The 22,083-nt window shown below is 36.4% G+C and overlaps 1 long non-coding RNA gene across 1 annotated transcript in view; it reads right to left on the minus strand.

The window, feature by feature from the left end:
- Nucleotides 1–8,902: 8,902 nt before the first annotated feature.
- Nucleotides 8,903–22,083, minus strand: part of LOC112651726 (uncharacterized) — a 107,448-nt gene continuing 94,267 nt past the window's right edge. Inside the window, exon 6 of the long non-coding RNA XR_003130983.3 lies at nucleotides 8,903–9,143. This is a non-coding gene — a long non-coding RNA (uncharacterized LOC112651726). The remainder of the gene's footprint in view (nucleotides 9,144–22,083) is intronic.

Below are 22,083 nucleotides of genomic sequence, written 5' to 3' on the forward strand. Positions count from 1 at the left end.
AGATACTGTTCTACACACTCAGGATAATACAGTGAAGAAGACTGTCAAAATCTCCACATTGTTGAGCTTCTATTCTAATGAGTGTGACAAGCAAATATGTGCACTTTACAGTTAGGCAGTGCAGAGAACTTTGTAGAGAGACAAAAGCAGTGTGGAAGGCTAGAAAGTAACAAAAGGTACTATTGGGGATAGGGTGGTCTCTCTTTGGAGAGACTGATTAAGGTGACAGAACAAGCCATGCACAGACATGAAGAGAATTCTAGACAGAGAATAGCAAGTGCAAATTTCAGAGAAATGGCAACATGCTCAGGGTCTTCAAGGAATAATGAGGAGGTCATTGCGGCTGGTGTAAGGTGGTCAATGGGGAGATTACGAGGAAATGAGATCTTAGAGATAAGGGGAAAGGAATGGAGGCAGATCATAAAAACTCTGGCACAGCATGAGTAATCAAAGCATAGCTCTTCTTGATACATTTCATCCCTGTATTGTTGATGCAGGTTGGGATTAGGTGGTTTCTCTTCGTGTTGTCAATAAGTGCTCTTTCAAAAGAAGACACTTGCTGAATAGATAATGGTCCTGTTATTTTCCCCCAATGCTATCAGTACTGTATTTGGGTTTTCATTGATCCTGGGCTTTCAGCAAGTGACAATCACTCTTCCTCTATCCAAAGTCCTGTTCATCCTAATGAAGATGCATCATTGGCATTTGCTTCCTGCATGGCTGGGAAAGAGCAGTAAAACCAAAAGGCCCCATCCAGATGGAGGAGCTCAGTAGAACATCTGCCTTGCGTGTCTGTCACCTCCCTACCTTCTGCTGCTGTGTTAGCTGCCAGTCTTTGTAGCAGTTCCTGAATCAAGGGCCCTCCTCTTCTGTTGTTTTCTTAGAGGTTTGACAGATATCTGCATTGTTATTCCCAACAGCATCATGTCATCTTTCTTAAAACTGTAGGAAGATCCTGATGGAAATTTCAATCCATTAAAAAAACTGCACTAGTTGATCTCCAAAATGGATCCATTAAACCATAGCCACACCTGCAAATTTCAACCAACATTAGGCAATTAATCCATTGCATCAATTACATGGATGACCTATACTATCCATATGACATTGAAGAAACAAGACAGCTATGGAGAACACGTTTGTCCCTCTCCAACTCCTACACAAATACTCTAGTCCAAATCATTCTCATCTTCTGCCTAAATTATTACAGGAGTCTCCTGACTGATCTAGTGGAAACCACTTTAGTCTAAACCATCACTCACCTGACTATTACTAATACTAAATAGGCCTCCTAACTAACCTATTTCCAGTCCAGCTCCCTTTATACCCCAGTTGATTTTCCACATTTGGGCATGTGAAGTGACATTTTGAAACTAAATTCTAAACATCTAAGTTTTGTATAAACCTTTCTATGATTCCCCAAAGACATTAGAAACTATTTAATATAGATCAAGATTGCTATTGGCACCCTTAAGGTCATGCCTGGTCTAACCTTTGCATAGCTCTTATCAAGGAACACTCACCCCCACCATGCCCTGCCCAGTTCTCCATACTTTAGTTCTATTGGCCTTTATTCTGTTCTGCCAACATGCCATGGCCCTTTCTGCTTTGGGGATTTTTTGATACCGTTGCCTCAGAGTGGAAATTCTTTCCAACCTCATCTCACTTTACCTACTAAACTTTCAGATTTCATATACAACTCAAACACTCAAGGATACATGCCTTGCATGTCTCAGATAGGCCCATCACTCTCTAATCCTCTCTATAGCTCCTTTTACTCGACTTTTGAAGCTCTTCTAGTTTATAGTTACATGTCACTGAGATTGATTATTTTATTAAATACCCATCTCCCTCTACTAGGCTCACCAGAAAGCCAGGGAATTTGCTTTTCTCACCTCTTGAATCCCAGCACTTTCTGGTTCCAAAGCTAGGGCTCATTCTACTACTTTCTGGATAGATTTGTCAAAGAATAAATAGCCATTAAAACCTATACAGCTCTTTTTTTTTTTTTTTTTTTTTTACAGCTCTTAATATAAAGACTGCCTGTATAGGTTTTCTAAACCTATGCCATTTGCTTCATTTTATACAGGAGAAATAATAACATCGATTCTTTCAAGCATGAGTTTGAGCTAAGAACTGAACTAAGAGCTGAGACACCCATAATATGTATTTTGAATAACACTTTGCAAAACCAAAAACTTTGATCTTTTTTTCTCATTGAAGATAAATCCAAAAAGCTTGACTGTGAACATAAACAACAAGGTAAAAATGGAACGAGTCAATCTACTACTTCCATGAGCTTCCCTAATTGGTTCACCAGAAATGAATATCTACTTGTTTACTTCTGATAGGTTCTAATTGTCTCAGTAACAATTCCAGATTTTAAGTGAATAAAAAGACAAAGCCTTGCTCTGTTGCAACATCATCCCTCCTGCGAAAAATAAACTATTTTCATAAATATATTTAATAATACTATCATAAACTCATGAATTTTTTAAAAAACATTATTCCTACTTAAGGAAAAAGAGTAAGAGTATCACTGATCTACCCAAATTATAAGTTCCCATGACAAATAGCATGAAGGAAATATAGAAAGATATAGAAAGCATAAAAGGTAAGAAGGAAGGAAGGAAGGAAGGAAGGAAGGAAGGAAGGAAGGAAGGAAGGAAGGAAGGAAGGAAGGAAGGAAGGAAGATATAGAAAGACAAAGCAACATTGAGAAAGCAGAGTACTCATAAGTCTTAAGTCTTAGAACTGGGGATTCTATGTGAAATCACCACATCATTCTAATTGCAAATACAAGGAAACATAATAGTATAACACACCATGATCCCCTACAACTAACCTCTAAATTAATAAGGATTTAAACCACATAAAAATGATATTTGATACTCAGATCATAACACCAAAATTCTATTAAATGGTAAGCAACAACTTTATGTCTTTAATATTACCAATACATATTTATTGTTAATCTACTATATGCAAGCCACTGGAATCCCTCAGTAAATAAAACCGAGATTTTATGTCTCCATAAAATTTAGATACTAGTAAAAGTAATCAATAAATAAATATAATTGGTATATTATATAATCTGTTGGAAGATGACCAATGCTATAAAAAAGTAAAACAGAAAGGAGTTGAGAGTATGGGACAGACGATTGCAATTCAAACAAAATGGAGATAGTAAGCCTCATTAGGGTGGTGACATTTAGCAAAGTTTGAAAAAGTTGAGAGAGCTAGCTTTATGAGTATTTGGGGGAAGTGCATTTCAGGTAGAGGTCAGTACTATATCTGAGACATTCTAGAAAAAGCAAAGATATGTGTGTGGCTGATGTGCAGCAAGTGAGGCAGGAAAACATGGGAGAGGAACTCAGAGAAGTATTTAGGGGCCAGGCCACATATCTTATTTCCCTGCTGGCAATGGCATTGAACATCTTTTCATGTGCCATGTGTATATATTCTTTGTGAAATACCTATTTCCCAATTTTAAAATTAGTTTGCTTGTTTCTTCACTATGGGGTTTGAGAGCTTTTATATTTTTTTATAGTTGTCCTTTGCTGGACATGTGGTTTGCAAATATTTTCTTCCAGTTTGTAGTTTCTTTTTTTTATTCTCTAAATACTCTGTTGCAGGGTAAATGTATTCAACTTTGATGAATTCCAATTTATCAACTTCCTTTATGGAACTTGCTTTTTGAGTTCCATCTAAGAATACTTTGCTTAACCCCAGGTCATGAATATTTTCTTCTAAAAGTTTCATAATTTTAAAATTAGATTTGCAATTCAGTTTGGGTTGATTTTTATATAAGGTAAAAGGATAAGATTGAGTGTCACGTTTTGTAAATGGGCTCAAATAGTTCCAACGTTATAAAAATGACTATATTTTTTCCATTGAATCATTCTGGCACCTTTGTAAAAATCAAATGGCTATTATACAATGGAATATTATTTAGGAGCAAAAAGAAATGAGCTATCAAGTTATGAAAAGACATGGATGAATCATAAATGCATATCTTTAAGTGAAAGAAGCCAATCTGAAAAGGCTACATACTACCTGATTACAATTATATGACATTTGGAAAAGGCAAAGCTATCGACATAGTAAAAAGATCAGGGATTGCTAGGGGGTTCATAAGGGAGAGTTGAACCATGGCAGGTTTTTAGAGGGGTATAACTATGCATCTGTCAAAGTCATTCAACTTATAAAATTTTACGATGGACCTTAATGTATGCAAAATTTTAAGAATTACTTAGGATGACATGGGATCCCAGCATGGAACATAGAATGTGACAAAGCAATCTAACTGTATTACATATAAATGTATAAAACAACCTCACTGTAAGGGGTGATGCTGACCTAAGTAACTTTGGAAATTAGTGGAGTTTATAAAATTAAATATAAAAGAAACTACTGAAATGTTATGCTCACTCACTTCTCATCATTTTGGCTAAGATCAAGTGTAAACACTACGCTCTAGTCGATAAACTTTTTCTCATACAAGAAAAGATTAACAAACCTAACTCAACTATACATGCATACTAGAATTAAACAATTAAGTATATAAATGGTGAATGATGGGAGCCAGAGTTCTCATTGTTGGAGTGGGAGTTTACAGATAAGCAAGAGAAGGAGGTAGAATATACATATGGTAATGGAATTAGAGTTGGAGACTTCATTATTAACTCATGTTTGGCTTAATATCAGTTAAAATAATTAAATGCTGAAATATTTATGGACACATGTATAGACACAGTATACACATGTATATTTCCTTGATCCATCAACTGAGAGGGCCTAGAGTCAATGACATCTCAGTAGCAGTGAACAAACTGAATGCCCAGATCTTGGTTTCTAATACTATTATCCAAGAAAAAGAACCAGGTCTTCTTGGATAATGGGAGATTCTAGGACTGGAACAGAAAATACAGAAGTCCCTAGCAGGAAATACACAAGATATGCCAGAAGTATCTTTTATTGCCAGGAATTAAGGAAATGCTTTCAAAAACAAAAACAAAAAATACACAGAAAAATACCATCAGGGCACATGAAAGTGAAACAAGAGCCAATTGAAAGAGTTCCCAATGTTCCAACTTGGAAGAATTTGAGCTACAAAATAAAGTAGCATTGGATTATAACCCATAAAAAAAAATCTATGTGCCCATATGATTGAGATAAATAAATAAGGAGAAGAGCTAAGTCTTTCTCATGGAAGAATTTCAAATAACTTAATTGCAACCTTTTGCATCAAAGAGAAAGGTGGAACATAACACTCCACTCTTTACGTGTAGGATGGGCGTAGTGACTTGGCTACAAATAGTAAAGTATGGAAAAGAGGACAAATGAACCACTTTTCAGTTGAGAAATGACAAACACTATTTTAGTCAGATGACCAATGTCAACATTAACAGTGATAAGTCATGTTGGTGGTATGTCCCCTTGATATAACATGATGAAAAAGGCACTTTATCTCTATGGTCTTCCAAAAAAAAAAATTAACTCCCTTCTATGATAGAAACATAGGGAAAATCCTAACTGAGGGGCAATCTACAAAAGACCCAGCAGTACTCTTCAAGACTGTCGGGGTCAACAAAAACAAGGTGGGTCTGAGAAACTGCCAAAGACAAGAGAAGCCTAAATATACATGACAACTAAATGTAATGTGTACCCTACATGGAACCTTGGAACAGAAAAAAAAAGAACTTTAACTAAAATCTAAAGAAATCTTTTTCTAAAAAAGCATGAACTTTAGTTAATAATAATGTATAAGTATTAGTTCATTAATTGTAACAAATGTACCATTTTAATGTGAAATGTTACTAATAGGAGAAACTGTGGGTATGGGGTATGTGGGAACTCTATTATCTTCTCAGTTTTTCTGTAAATCTAAAATTGTTCAAAAAATTTATCATTAAAATACGATGCTCAAGTGCAAATAAAATCAAATGGTCATATTTACATTGATCTATTTTTGGACTTTCAGTCCATTGATCTATGTATTTATACTTTTGGCAAAGGATAAAGAAACTGTATAAAATATATGTTAGTTTTTCTTTACATGTTTGCTAGAATTCACCGGTGAAACCACCTGGGCCATAGTTTTTTGGGTTTTTTTTTTTTTTAGATTTTATTTATTTGATAGTGAGAGAGAGCACAAGCATGGAGAGTCAGAGGGGGAGAAGCAGGATCCTCGCTAAGCATGGAGCATGATGGAGGACTCAATCACAATCCCAGGACCCTGAGATCATGACCTGAACCAAAGGCAGATCCTTAACCAACTGAGCCACCCAGGTGCCCTTGGGCCACAGATTTCTTTTACAGATTTTTAACTACATATTCAGCTTTCTAATAGTGATAGGACTATTCAAGTTACCTAACTCACTTTCAATTAGTTTGGCAATTTGTATTTTTTAAGGAATTAGTATGTTTTACCAATTTTGACTATTGAATCATGCACACAGAGTTGTGTGTAGGATTTCTTTAACATCCTTTTAATGTCTGTGGGGTCTGTAGTGATACCCACTTTTTTTTTTTTTTTTTTTTTTTTTTTTAGTTTTAGAAGTAGAATTTAGTGATTCGTTGGTTGCCTACAACACCCAGTGCTCATTAGCTCATTACTAAAAGTACTCTCCTTAATGTCCATCACCCAATTACCCCTTCCCGCCACCCACCTTCCCTCCAGCAACCTGCAGTTTGTTTCCTACAGTAAAGAGTCCTTGGGACACCTGGGTGGCTCAGCAGCTGAGCATCTGCCTTTGGCTCAGAGAGTGATCCTGGGATCTGGGATCAAGTCCCATATCGGGCTCTTTGCGGGAAGCCTGCTTCTCCTTCTGCCTGTGTCTCTGCCTCTCTCTGTGTCTCTCATGAATACATAAACAAAATCTTAAAAAAAAAAAGAGTCTCTTATAATTTGTCTCCCTCTCTGTTTTCATATTTTACTTTTCCTTCCCTTCCCCTATGTTCATCTGTGATACCCATTGATTTTATTCCTGATATTGGCAATTGGTATCTTTTCTGTATTTATGTTTGGTCAGTCTTAGTAAAGATATCTGTATAGTTCCAACACTTCAAAGATTTCCTACAATAAACATTTGTCATTTTACAATTAGAAAATATACCTTTTAAATTTGCTTGTTTCTTCATTTAAATTGTGGATAATAATGTTTATTTACAACATGGAGTTATATGTGGGTTAAAAATGGTACTGCATATAAAAGTTCCATATAATTTATAGGCAGATGCTAACTATTATGATTATAAGATAAGGAAAGGAAGAGAGCTATGTAACTAAATTAGAAGAATATTGCTATCCAACTTAGGAATAGATGGTAATATTTGTATTATGATTTTATGGGTTCAAGAGAAGAACCAACATTTTCAAACATTGTTTCCCACAACATTTAGACTAAGATTGTTCACACGTATATGTGTGACATTTACTTAAAAAAAATTTTTTTAATATCTATTTATTTATTTATTTATTCATGATAGACACAGAGAGAGAGAGAGAGAGAGAGAGAGAGAGGCAGAGACACAGGCAGAGGAAGAAGCAGGTTCCATGCCAGGAGCCCGATGCGGGACTCGATTCTAGGACCCCAGAATCGCACCCCAGGCCAAAGGCAGGTGTCAAACTGCTGAGCCACCCAAGGATCCCCTATTTACTTAAAATTTTTAGTAACTATTGAAAATGACTAAAAGTTATAAAACAACTAAAAATTCAAAATCTTTGTAAACAAGTATAAAAGAACAGTCTCATTAATTCTGAAACATCCAAAGTATTTCTTTGAAGGCCAGTCACCTAAACTAAATCCTACCATATAGTTAGATGATTCATATTACTTAGGTCCCCAGGTGGATCACCTGTGTGCCTAAAACATGCAGGCTTATTCATCCTATATTTCAGATTTAAAAATAAAATGAAATAAAAAATACAAACCTACTCTGAAAAAAAACTAGTTCAAATAATACTTTTAAACCTCACCTTTTATATTTGCATAAAGTTTAGAGGCAAATAGGAGGGAAGGGAGAGTGCTTTAAAGCACTTTCAATGAGGTGGTACAAATACTCTATCTCACTAAAGAGATTTGCTAAATTCTCTCCCTGTGAAGCTGAGAAGCAATCTATCTGGCATTTGGAAGATGCCACTCTATGAAGAACTGATCTCCTAAATACTGAGCTCTCAGAGCCCCATGAATTTGCAGGTAGGAATGAGGAGAGAGAAATGACAAGATAAGGATTCCAATTGTAGGAGAAAGAAGAGCATTAGATGAAGCCAACACATTCAGCTATGATTTATGCAATACCCAAGTACTAACTCAAGCCAACAGCATACTTCCAGGCTATATGCAACTACCAAATTACCATAAATTAAGTTCAAGCAAAAATAAGGCCGTGAAATGGACATTTTACAGTGGCTATTGACTACGATGTTCAGTTTGCATTAAATCTTCTGAAACATTGTTACTTTGTCAACTGAATTAGTAATTGGTGTCCTCTTGGGAGGGAAATATATAATACTTCAAACTCCATATATATTACTCACCACAATTAAAGTCGCTCACTGTAAGAAGCTGCTATCTATATGCATCAGACTAATTATTTTGTGCTTTTTTACTAAGATAATGGGACCCTGCTGCCAGTGGGCAAATCCTGATCATACATTATACCACACTTCCTAGCAATTTTTGATGAAAACTACAGGTGGAGACAGATTATAATGGGAACATCTAATTGAAATTCATCTCCATTTTGCTTCAGATGGAAGACATGCTGCTTGAGCCCTGAAACATATTCAATTTCATTCAAATTGGATGCAGATTTTTCCGGCAAAACTAAATTCAAAAAACATATATATTTCAAAGGGTCCTGGAAGAGATAGAGGAATACCACAAGTGTTGACCGCTCAAGTTTATTAAGCTACTGCTTTTTAAGGTAGGAATAGAAAGCTGAACTTCTGATAAAGGCTATTATCTTTGTAATACCACATTGCACTGGCAGTTAGTAAGTCGAAGGCTTCACAAAGACCATGAGGAATACTGTCCAATTCTTTAATAAACTTCTTGAACATTCAACAGTCAGGTCTCTTCATTCACGTGCAGGTGCCCACTGTCTCCTTTTTCCATGTCCACCTCTGGCACTGTCTCCTAGGGCAGAAGATGGTGACTTTCCAGTGAGATATTGAGTAGGAAGCCATGTCCTTTCAGGGCCAAAAAAGTTTTATATACAAACACACTCATGCTCATACAGGCATACACACACATTCTTCCACACACTCACATACATTCATACATATGCAAACATACACATTTATATACAACATATATGTATGTGTGTATATATGTGTGTGTGATATGCATATCTCCTTCCTTAACAGTAAACCAAAACATCCCTCGTTGGCAAAGAGACTGATAAAATCTTAATCAGATAAGTACTCAATACAATATTACTTAAAATGAAAATTTTCTGAGTTAATTTTGTTAAATGCTAGATAATATACTTCTTAAGAATAACTAATTTACTCATAAATCCACTCATTTATTTAATCAATATTTGATGAGTACTATCTATATGCCTTGTACTAAAAGAGATGCCAGAGATACAGCAGAGAACTCCATGATCTCTGCCTTTAAGAAGCTTTTGTTCTCATGGGGATGAAACAAACAGGTAAATATGTCAGATGGTGATATGTGCTATGAGGAAAATTAACACGCAGTGAAAAAAGAGTGATGATGGGCACTATATATATGGTGTTTGGTGAAGGCTTCTCTTAGATGGTCATATTTTAAGAGACGTAAATGAAATGAGAGAGTAAGCCAGGCAAAAAACTAGAGGAAGAATATTCTAGGTAGAAGGAATGGCATACCTAAAGGTTGGGAAGCAGGAGCATGCTGTCGCTGGAATATGAGAAGGGGAGAGCGAAAGATGAGGCAAGAGAGAGCTGAGGGAAAGAGAAGGTTCAGCCTTATAAGCTTTAGTGTAAGCTTTGGCTTTTCCTCTAAGTGAGATGGGAACCACTAGAGGGTTATAAATAGAGGAGCTACATGAGCTGATCATTTACAAGGCTTTCTCTGCTTGCCCTATAGTAAAAAGATGGAAGGGAGAAGGGAGGTGACTACATTAATCCAGGGGAGAAATGATGGTGACTTGAACCAATGCCCTGCACTGCAGGTGGTGAGAAGTGACCAGATTCTGGATATATTTTGCAAGTAGAGACTTCTGGAATTGTTGATAGATTTATGTAGCTATGTGGGAAAAAGGAACTCAAAGTTTACTCCAAACTTTCTGCCTGCATGACTGGAAGGACCAAACTGCATGCAAAGTGCCTAAAAGATGCTGGCAATTGGTATACATATTATACCCTTGCTGGGAAACCATGACTGTCCTCTTTATCATGCCCAGGTGGCCTAATGAATCACTGTAATGGAAGTCTTTGTATTTGAGCTCTTAGTTCCTATCATGAATGAAGGCTTTAAATGCCAAAAACTTCTTCACTGGAGAAAGGGGCTGGAGTCTTAAAACAGAAGCTACAGAAAAAATCTCCAGGAAGAATCCATGAACAGTTTCTATAGTTTCTTTTACTGCTATATTTTAAAATGTGCTCAAATTTTCATAGGCAACATACTAAAATCAAAATTAATCCAATCCTTCTGATGTGGAGTTATACTTACAAATGAGCACTAAATATATGCTTCAAATACAGTGAAATTAATGTCTAACAAAACCAAAATAAAGCAATACAACTGAACTCAGTCTTTTAGGAAGTATACCAATGTGGTTTCTTTAAAGAGAGATATTCAGCATGAAGATCATATTGGTTACAAATACAATGTCCTATAATGTATAAGTTACTTCAAGAATATAGAATGAGGGGGATTCCCAGGTGGCTCAGAGGTTTAGTGCCTGCCTTCGGCTCAGGGCGTGATCCTGGAGTCCTGGGATCAAGTCCCACATCAGGCTCCCTGCATGGAGCCTGCTTCTCCCTCTGCCTCTCTCTCTTTCTCTCTCTCTCTCTCATGAATAAATAAATAAAATCTTTAGAAAAAAGAATATAGAATGATAGATCCATAATTACTCAATAAGAGAGAACACAACATCCTAAAAATATATTACTAAATGTAATGTTGACAACCAGGTAGTCAGTTATGATCTTCCAAAAGATTCTCCTTGCAGCCTTTTCCAGAGAAGGAAAATGAACCAGCTAAACCGTGGACAAGGTACAGGAAAATAATTCTAAAGATATCATCTCTGTTTTTTCAAAGTATCTAGTCTCTATGATGAAATTGTGGAGGAGGCAATTACATACCAAGAAAAAAAAAGCAGGTCTGTAAAACAAATCATATCAGACACAAATGTGTCACTAGAAAATGTCATCTATACCAACGTGTGCTAGATAGTCTTCATTCTCCAGCCTTCTCCATCTTGTTTGGTATCTCAGGAGTCTGACTTTTATAGATTGCATTGCTTGGACTCCCTTTGGATCCTTTGGATTTGGCTGATGAAGAGCACTAGGAAGAAATCAAGAGGTAAAAGGAGAGAGAGATTTTTCTCCTTGCTGGACCATGGACTGACAATGACTGTCCACAATTCCTGCCCAGAGGTCCTCTCTTACAACTACAAGTCTCATCCGATTCTGATAACGACTTCCTCCCCTAACAGCTACTTCCCACTACTACTGGCTGTGTATTCCTCACCATCCCTTAAAAGTTCCTCTTAAACTTGCCATCGCATTTGTCAATAAGCCATTATTAAAATTTCTTTAATTACCCCCTTGAGTTTACAGTTTCCTGCTACCCAACTGACACTGTGATCTCCAAACTTAATTCATAATCATTTGCAGATCTTGTTAGAAACACAGATTCCCAAAGCCTATCCAAGACTAATGAATCAGAATTTCTATGCTTGGAGCTAAAGAACAAATAGCTTTAATAAACAACTTAGGTGGTTTTGACCAGCCAACCTGGCAACCATCCCCAGACCAGCATTTAGGAACCCCTGCTCTGAAGACCCTTCCATGCCAAACTGAAGCATCTGAAAACAAACATGATGTTTCCAGAATACAACCTCAGCTACCCTTCTCTCTGACACCAGAGCAATCAATACATAGAAAAAGTGGATTTTCTGTGGGGACATCAAAAGCCAAGGAAAACAAGCATCCGGTCTGAAGTGATAGGAGATACTTCTGAGCACATTCAGTAAATGCTCAACTACCCTCTTTGCATTTTATTAGATCCTCAATTGAAAATCACTTTTCAACCACTTTACAGGAAATGAAACGCATTCACACCTCCATCTGGTGCCAAAATTAACCAAGTGGAAAATACTGACTAGTTTAGGCCTGCCCAACTTTAGTTTAGAGTGGGCACTGGGTGCTCCAGTGCCCTTCAGCCTTAGGAAGATGGGGCCTATTTATTTCTGAACACCATGAACCTCTGGTAGGACCAGCAGATAAACAGAATCAAGAGTCTAACCTACTCCAGTCTCGTGAGATCTACTCTCCATTCTGAAGCCAAAGGCATCAGGAGATGGGCTAAGCTGACCATCTGTTCTTCTCTCTGATAATATGTAATTAAGTAATTTATTTATTCAGCACTTGAACCCCCTCCTCTCACCTCCCATTAGTCAGGGATGATTATGCCAGACCCAGCTGTAGGTAACATATTGCACATTCAGACAAGCTCTGTGCTACAAAGCACTCTGCTAGCCTCCTGGCTATCACCACCTCTCAAACCTGACCGTGGGAGGGACTGCATGAGGCTTGCTGCTCTGCTGGCTCTGCTTTCTTCCCCAACGCTTAGGCACCACTTTCCTGCTGTGCATTAAACAATTTACTGTGCATATTTAATTCATTTGTTCAAAGATGAATTTACCCACATCCTCTGATCACTTCCACCAGGCCAGCTAGGCAACACCAATGGACTTCTCCCATCTGGTAAATTTTATCTAAAATATAAACAAACACAAATGTACGCAGAGCCTGACACACAGCTATAGAGCACTGGGATTGATTCCATAAGCCTCGAGCAAAACATAGAGCTGAGACTATGATTACATATACCATATGTAATGTTTTGTATATTACATGTGAGATTTTACATAGTACATCTGTTTTTATAGCCTGATCAACAAATATTTCCTTTTTGCTGATAGTGGCTTTTTTATTTTTTTATTTTTATTTTTTTTATTTATTTATGATAGTCATAGAGAGAGAGAGAGAGGCAGAGACACAGGCAGAGGGAGAAGCAGGCTCCATGCACCGGGAGCCCGATGTGGGATTCGATCCCGGGTCTCCAGGATCTCGCCCTGGGCCAAAGGCAGGCGCCAAACCGCTGCGCCACCCAGGGATCCCCGGCTTTTTTAATATTTCATGGGAGACTCCTTAATCTATGTCCTTGCAGTTTGCATTCATGGGGGCTGGCTCGATTCAAGGTTGGGCCAGCCCAATGAATGCAAATTCTAGACATACTTTTTTTAATGGAGTTTTTTCCATTGATGTCTAAGAAGATATCATGGTTGCCTGGGTCGCTGGTGATCATCTTGTCATCCTAGCACTAGCTTGCTAAATAAAATCAATTCAGAAAAACCAAAACCAAGAGATGGAGAGACCAACTTCTGAGCAACCAAGTCACCATTTGAATACCTGGATCCAGCTAAAGCTACACTTATTCCAGAATTTCTCTGGTATATAAGCCAATTAGTTCCCGTCACTGCTTTAGCCACTCAATTATTTTTTAACACTTGCAAACATAAAATTTTGATTAATAGACTTTCACTATGAAACCTCAATAACTGTTCAGACGTGGATTAGGTAAATTCACCTGAACTTAGCACATTCTTTTTTTTTTTATAGATTGCACAAATGGAATGTAAGCAAACATAAATGAGATTGCAAAAGAACTTAAAAACCCTAAAACCATCGATAACTGAGAATAGGAAAGGGTTAAAAGTTATTATAGTACAATCTGATGGCCAGTGACTTTAATTCCCTAACACTAACATTACTCAATGGGAGGCTGGAGGACACTTGCTCAAGATGTTGTAGAAAGTGTTCTTAGAGCAAAGAAGATAGTTTGATGTCCACAAAGATTGCTATGGTAGGCTGAATAACAGCTCCTAAAGATAACCATGCTCTAATCCCTGGAATCTGTGAATATTACCTTATATGGCAAAAAAAAGAACTTGGCAGATATGATATTGTTAAGGATCTTGAGATTATAAGATTGTCCCGGATTATCCAGGGGGGTCCTAAATGCAATAACAAGCATCCTTTTTTTTTTTTAAGATTTTATTTATTTATTCATGACAGACGCACAGAGAGAGAGAGAGGCAGAGACACAGGCAGAGGGAGAAGCAGGGTCCATGCAAGGAGCCTGATGTGGGACTTGATCCCGGGACTCCAGGATCATGCCCTGGGCTGAAGGCAGGCGCTAAACCGCCGAGCCACCCAGGGATCCCCAATCCCAAGTATCCTTATAAAAGAGAGACAGAGGGGGATTTGACTACATGCAGAAGAAGAGAAGGCAATGTCATGAAGAGAGCAGAGAGAAGAGTGATGCAGCCTCAAGCCAGTGAACGCTAGCAGCCACCAAAACCTGGGAGAGGAAAGGAATGGATTCTCTCCTAGAGCCTCTAAAGAGAGTACATCCCTGCAGATAGCTTGATTTTGGCCCACTAAAACTGATTTCAGACTTCTAGTTTCCAGAAGTATGATATAATAAATTTCTATTGTTTTCAACTATCAAGTTTGTGGTAATTAGTTACAGCAGCCATAGGAAACTAATACAGGCATTCACAACTCCAGGGTTCTAGGAGTTCTTTTTATTCTAGACATCCTTTTATATCCTTGACAGATGATAATGATATTAGTAAACATTTCTTCAGGGCTTGTGGAAGTTAAATAACTTGTCATGATAACAGAGCTAGTAAGTGGTAAAGCCAGGATTTGAAATCAAGTAATCTGACTGCAGCATCTGAGATATTAACTATTATAATTTTCTCTTCTCCAAGCTAAATCTCCTTATGTTTTAAACTGGTCCTCAAACAACATAGTATCCCAATGTTTTGCCATGCTAACTGTCCCTATCATGACACACCACAAGTCTATTAATATTCTGGAAAGTGCTGTATCCAGAACACAATGCCATACTCTAGTCAGGTCTTATCCTCATAAAATACAAAGAAACTATTACCTCTACTGGTCCGGCTACAAATTTGATTAAGCCACTTTAAAAATACATTCTTTAACATGAAAAGGTGCTCAATATCACAAATCATCACAGAAATGCAAATCAAAACCACAGTGAAATATCATCTCACACCTGTGAGAATGGCTATCCTCAAAACAAGATAGAACAAGTGTTAGCAAGAATGTTGATAAAAGGGAATCCTCTGAACACTGCTGGTGGAATGTAAATTGATGTAGCCACTACAGAAAACAGAATGAAGATTCCCACCCACCCACCCACCCCCAAAAAAACTGAAAATGTAACTACCACATGATCTCACTTCTGAGTATTTATCCAAAAGAATTGAAGCAATATCTGCCTTCCCATGATCAATGAAGCATTATTCACAATAGGCAAGATATGGAAACAACCTAAATATCTATCAATGGATGAATGGATATAAAAAGGTGTGGTATATATACATTGGAGTATTATTCATGCACGAGAAAGAAATCTTGCCTTTTGCAACAACATGGATGGACCTTATTATGCTAAATGTAATAAATCACACAGAAAAGGATAAATATTATATATCACTTATATGTGGAGTCTAAAAAAGACAAACTCATAGAAATAGAGACTAAATGGTGGTTACCAGAGGCTGGGTAGTAGGCAATAGGGAGATGTTGATAAAAAATTATAAGAAGAATAAGTTTTGGGGGTATAATGTCCAGCATGTGATTATAATTAATAATACTTCATTATATACTTGAAAGTTGCCAACAAGAGAGTAGAGCTTAAATGTTCTCACTACAAAAAGACATGGTAATTATATTATGTAATGGGTGTGTTACCTAACACTCTGGAGGTTGGTGATCATTTTGCAAATTACAAATGTATTTAGTTGACACATTTTATACCTTAAATTTACACAATGTTATATGTTAACTATATCCTAGTAGAGCTGGGGAAAAATACATTCTTTGACTTAGCAGTGATGTCATGGAAAAAACTGTACATAGTTTCAAAGTGAAGATAACATTCATGGAGTATACATGAAATAATTCAACAAGAAAAGTTAATTTTAGGACTTCAGGCAACAATATCAGATCAGTTAACATGAAATCTTCTATTATAAAACATATAGATATTCTGGTTAAAATATCACAAGTAACCTTTCAAATACGTCTCTGAACTCGAATAAAAGTAAGAGACATCCCCAGGGGTCAAAAATGAAGATGAAAGGAAACTCAGAGAGATATTATCATGTTGTCCTGGGGAAGGGATTGGTGGTCTCAGTTAGCCTAGGGGCTTTGACTTTAATAGCTCCACACAGAGTACACAAGACCCGGAACCTATGAGAAGCAGAGAGTTGAAAATGAGGCCCTCATCCTTAATCCAGGACCTTTGGAGAATTGTATTTTCAGTGAAATGGTGCTCTATATGCTCACTGTTACAGAAAAGTACCAAGGAGGCTTGTGTAGTTCTACATTTCAGGCATGAGGAGTGGAGGAAAATATTCCCTAAAAATTCTTAACCAGAAGCCCATCTTCCCATGAGTTTGAATTTTATTTTACACTCTCCTTGCAGAGACCTGTATTCCTAAGGCACGAAATTAACATAAAAAGACATCCTGGAGTGCTTGGCAGGAGAAAATGAGAAACTTATCTAGATGGAGAAAAACTCAGCCCAAATCACACAGAAATCCCATAGATAAAGCTCCCACTGAGGATGTGCATGCAAAACAAAATTATAGAACTGAAGAGGAATATCTAGTATTCATATTAAATCAGCAGATAAACAGAAGGACTAGACCTCCAAGAACTTCACATAACAGATTAAAAAAAAAAAGAAAAAAGGAAAGCTTAAAGTGATTAAAAAAGCAGTATATGGAAAGCATGCATTTAGTTCTGGTTCTTCCCAAAGCCCTACTAAGAAGATAGTAAACCTTTTACCACCCTAAGGCATAAATTCACAAATGCAAAAAGAAAAAAAATAAGAACAAAAACAGAAAAAAAGTTGACAAATAAAAAGCTAATGGACTAGTGATAACTGACTAGCAGACAAAAAAACCTAGCAATAGAAAATAGCAATGAAAAAAGCCAAGAAGCACCCAATTTACCCCACAGATGATAGTCATACAGTCAATAAGGCCCACCCATATAATCAGAATATTTATAACCCCACTAGTGCATATAAGCAGAGAACACAAGGATGAGCTATTTGAAAAAGAGGATGTAGAAGTCAGACTAGACCTGAATTCTAACTCTGCAATTTTATACTATGTAACTTTAGGCAAGTTATTTACCTTCTTTATAGCTCAGCTTTCTCTTCTGTAAAATTGAGGAAAAGATAATATTCATCTATGATATTTAATGTGAAAAGAATGAAATAAGTTAACATATATTAAATAAGTTAATATGCATAACCCACTACAAGAGTGATGACCACATAGTAGGTGTTCAATAAATGTTTGCTACTACAGTTGCCATTGTTGCTTGAAGAGAGTTCTAACATAGAAAAGATAACAAAATGAAGATGTTAAAGTAAATTGGGAAACATGGAGATAATGTAGGGCAAAAACAATTTAACTTTTAGTATCCTCAGAAAGATAAAAAAAAATTCTGGCTATTGTGTCCAAGAAACAAGAACAGACATTTACTGTCAAAAAAAATAATAGAGAATAAATATGGCCAAAGAAAGAATGGAAAATTGACTTCAAGAAATCTCTGGAAGCACTTCTGTAATTGTGGGAAAGGATATCTGAAAATCCACTTCCCCCAAAAAACAATGGAACACTCACAAAAATTGTCAAAATAAGCTTATTCTGAACTTTGGAAACTAACCAATGACATAAAACAATTCAAGGAATGTTTATTCAGGGAAAACATCTGAGTCTCATAGCACAATGAGGTCTTTGTGGTATTCTAACTTATAGCCTATTCCCATCACTCTCCACCTAATTCTGCAATAGCTTTGAAAACCAAAGCCTAACAAACACAGCATCTATGGAAACCAGCAGCCTTAGGGAGTACAAATGGTATACTAGGAAATACCTAGTTAACACAAAGCAAAATAGCAATGAAGAAAGAGAAAAACAAAAAGACAAAAGACATAGAGTTATAAATAGCAAACTTACAGACTTATAAATCCTACCTTAGCAGTGACTGCATTAAATGTAAATGGATTAAACACTCCAATCAAAAGGCAGAAATGGACAGATGAAGAGATACAAGAGAGACATTTTAGAGTCAAAGACATAAATATGTGAAAAGTAAAAGATACACTATGCAAATGGTAACCAGTTAGAGTGATACTTATGTCAAGCAAAATAAACCTTAAGACAAAATTGGTACTAAATACAAAGTTTATTATGATAAAAAGGTCAATCTATCAAGAAGGCATGATTATAAATATATTCAACTAACAAAACCCCAAAATAAATGTAATCAAAACTGACATAATTCAAGGAAGAAATACATAATTCAACAAAAATACTTAGAGACTTTAAAACCTCACCTTCGGTAATAGAATAGACAAAATATCAGCAAGAAAACAGAAGAAGTGAACAACACTATAACTCAGCTAGATCTCGCTGAGATCTATAGAACTCTCCACCCAACAAGAGAAAAATATAATTATTAAGGGCACATGGAACATTCTCCAGGATATACCATGTGTTAGGCCATAAAACAAGTTTCAATATATGTAAAAGGATATATATTGTACAAAATGTGTTCTCCAGCTACATTGAAATGTAATTAGAAATCAGTAACAAAAACAGGGAAACAGGGAAATTCACAAACAGGTGGAAATCACACAATAAAATCCTAAATAACCAATGGGTCAAAAGAAAGCACAAAAAAAAATAGAAAATATGTTAAAATGAATGAAAACAAAAATGCAACATACCAAAATTTATGTGATGATACTAAAGTATTCCTAGGAAGAAAACTTATAACTGTAAAAACCTATATTAAAACAGAAGAAAGATCTTAAGCCAGTAACCTAACTTTCCACTTTAAGAAACTAGAAAATAAAACAGCAAACTAAACTCAAAGTGAGCATAAGAGGAGAGAAAGGAAGGGAAGAGAAGAGACCTCCCAGAAAATCAGAAAACAAAGATGCAGAAAAATTAAAATTAAAAACAGGAAAATATGAAAGAAAAGATAATAACATTAGAGGTATAGACCAGGAGACCCAATATCATAAGATGAATTAGAGAATGAAGGCAACAGACACAAATGAACCATCCAAACAAAAACATTTATTATTATTATTAAAGAAAGTTCCCACAATGGAAGAATAATAAGCTTCCAAATTTAAAAGGCACATTGTTACCAGCAAAATGGATGAAAATAAATACACAAAACACATTGATGTGAAATTTCAGAACATTAGAAAAAATACATCATAGCATGCTTCATGACTTGATTGTGAATAGTATTTATACTTATAAAGCCATAATAATATAGACATTGAATGTAGGAGTATCAATCTGACAAATTTCAACTGATTCTACTGGAAAAAAAAGGGCAAATGGGAAGATTTTGTTTTGTGGTAGGGATCAAGCATGAAATAGACCTAAATCCTTTCTTATTTGAAACTGCATAGATAATACTTAAAATTTTTAAATCAATAAATAGCAATAGAAGTATGTTATGTAGAGGCGTGATATTAACTTCCAGAATAAGATAAAATAAGCAAAGTGGTTTCTCTGGAAGAGCAAAATGAAAGAAGGAAGAGAGGGAAGCAGGACAAACATGGGACACCTGCCTGGCTCAGTTGGCTAAGCAGCTGCCTTTGTCTCAGGTCATGATTCCAGACTCCTGGGATATAGCCCCACATGAGGCTCCCTGCTCAGCGGATGGCCTGCTTCTCTCTCTCCCTCTGCTGCTCTCCCTGCTTGTGCTCTCTCTTTCTCTCTCTCTCTCTATCTCTCTGTCAAATAAATAAATAAAATCTTTAGAAAAAAAAAAAAAGTAAAAGAACATGGCACCACTTTAAAGGGACAGGAAACTGAAAAATCCAGGGACAAGAAATATCTTCGCAGTAAGAAAGTAGACATATTTATAATGAAAGGTGGGGCATGATCGTTGGAGAACAGACATTTGAGCCTTTGCAACATCCTAGAAGACATTCTTTTTTCCACATAGAAATCATGGAGGTTCATCAAATCTATATTTCCAAAGTAGTGCCAAATGGGGACATTTAAAGGAATTTAAACTTTGACAGTAAGGGGGCTTCACCTTCCTACATGTCCTGAAAGAGCTGCTAGGAACAAAATTTGTTAAAGCAATAAAAATTCAACTAAACTCGCTGCAGATGCAAACTTCAAGAGATGCAGCAAAAAGAGTTTTCTGTGATTATCATAACAACACTTACATCAAAAGAGAGACTAGACTACCCTGGGCCAGTGACACAAAGACAACACAGGCTTCTGACCTAGATCAGGATAACAATAGATAGAAAAGGTCAAGAGGAAGAACAAGAGACTACTCTAGCTGCTTCTGACAGAGGGCATCATCTACATACTCATAAGGTTAATGATAATTAACACTAAAGCTATATGTGGTTACATATGCATGTCATTTGTAATTTCTTGTGGGAGAGTGCATATATTTGCATAAAATACTTAAAATATTGTGTATAGTTCACTATGCAGCATCAGTTCACAGCTCAATAAATGCTTTTACTATTTTCATGGAGTTCTAGATCAGGCCTTCATATGAAATGGGATAAAACAGTAACCATCTTCATTCACTTTCTGGGCTTCACACTGAATAGCAGATAGGTAAGTACTTCTTAACAGGTATTATCCGTAAACATTCTACAGGCCAACAAAAGAGTAAACTACTGAGATTACATATTTGGGGAAAAAGAGCTGTGATTCTTTAAAACTATTCTTTAATACAACAGCTAGAAACTTTCTTTTGTGGCCTAAATCTGGCCCACAGACCTATATTAACTTTTACGAGTATATTGTTAAATTTAGTGCCAAAATATAAAACTTGGAAGATTTTGAAACAGCCTCTCCCCAGATCCAGATTTATGGATTCTCTGTTTCTGAAAATGTTTAATAGTGGCTAGAGGTAAGTAGAGGCTGCCCACTTCTTTTACCCCAACCCCTTCCCACGCTCAGCATCCTCCCATCTCAACCTGGCCCATGGGCATCTAAGACTGGGATCTTGGCTCTAACTGCAGGTATAGCCCAGCTTCATGAAATCAGCTTTAGGCCAGATGGACCTGGTTTAGAAGTCTAGGTGAGCCTCAGGTCTAGGTGACTCTATTGATGGTGGCTAATTTACTATTTTAAGCCTCAGTTTCTCCATTTTTGGCAAAATGGGGATAATTTTGTTTTTCTTATAGGACTATTATGAGGATAAACAAGAAAAGTGTAAGTATTTCAAATGTTTGACATATTTATTCAATAAATGATGTTTCTTACCTTCTTCTAAGTGAACTCTTAGCCAATTCAAACACATCCAGCATCTTCAATCTTTTGGCACACTTCTGAGCAAACTTTACATGCAAGTGATTACACAACAAGTGGTTGAGGATAAAAAGATGTGCATAACCCTTGGCTTCAAGAAGCATGTAAGCTAGTAGACAAAGTAAAACCTAGCAGCAAAACAAGGTAGGACATGATACCATCCCACACCTATTTAATATGATCAAAATTCAGAACACTGACAATACCACATGCTAACAGGAAAACTTAACTCATTGCTGGTGGAAATGTAGAATGGTACAGCCACTTTGGAAGATAGTTCAGTGGTTTCTTATAAAACTAAACCTACTCTTACCACACCATTGAGCAATTGCTCTCCTTGGTACTTAACCAACAGAGTTGAAATTTATGTCCACACAAACACCTGCACATGAATATTTATAGAAGCTCTATTCATATTTGCCAAAACTT

This window comes from Canis lupus, chromosome 4 (genome assembly GCF_003254725.2).
Source record: "Canis lupus dingo isolate Sandy chromosome 4, ASM325472v2, whole genome shotgun sequence".
NCBI lineage: Eukaryota > Metazoa > Chordata > Mammalia > Carnivora > Canidae > Canis > Canis lupus.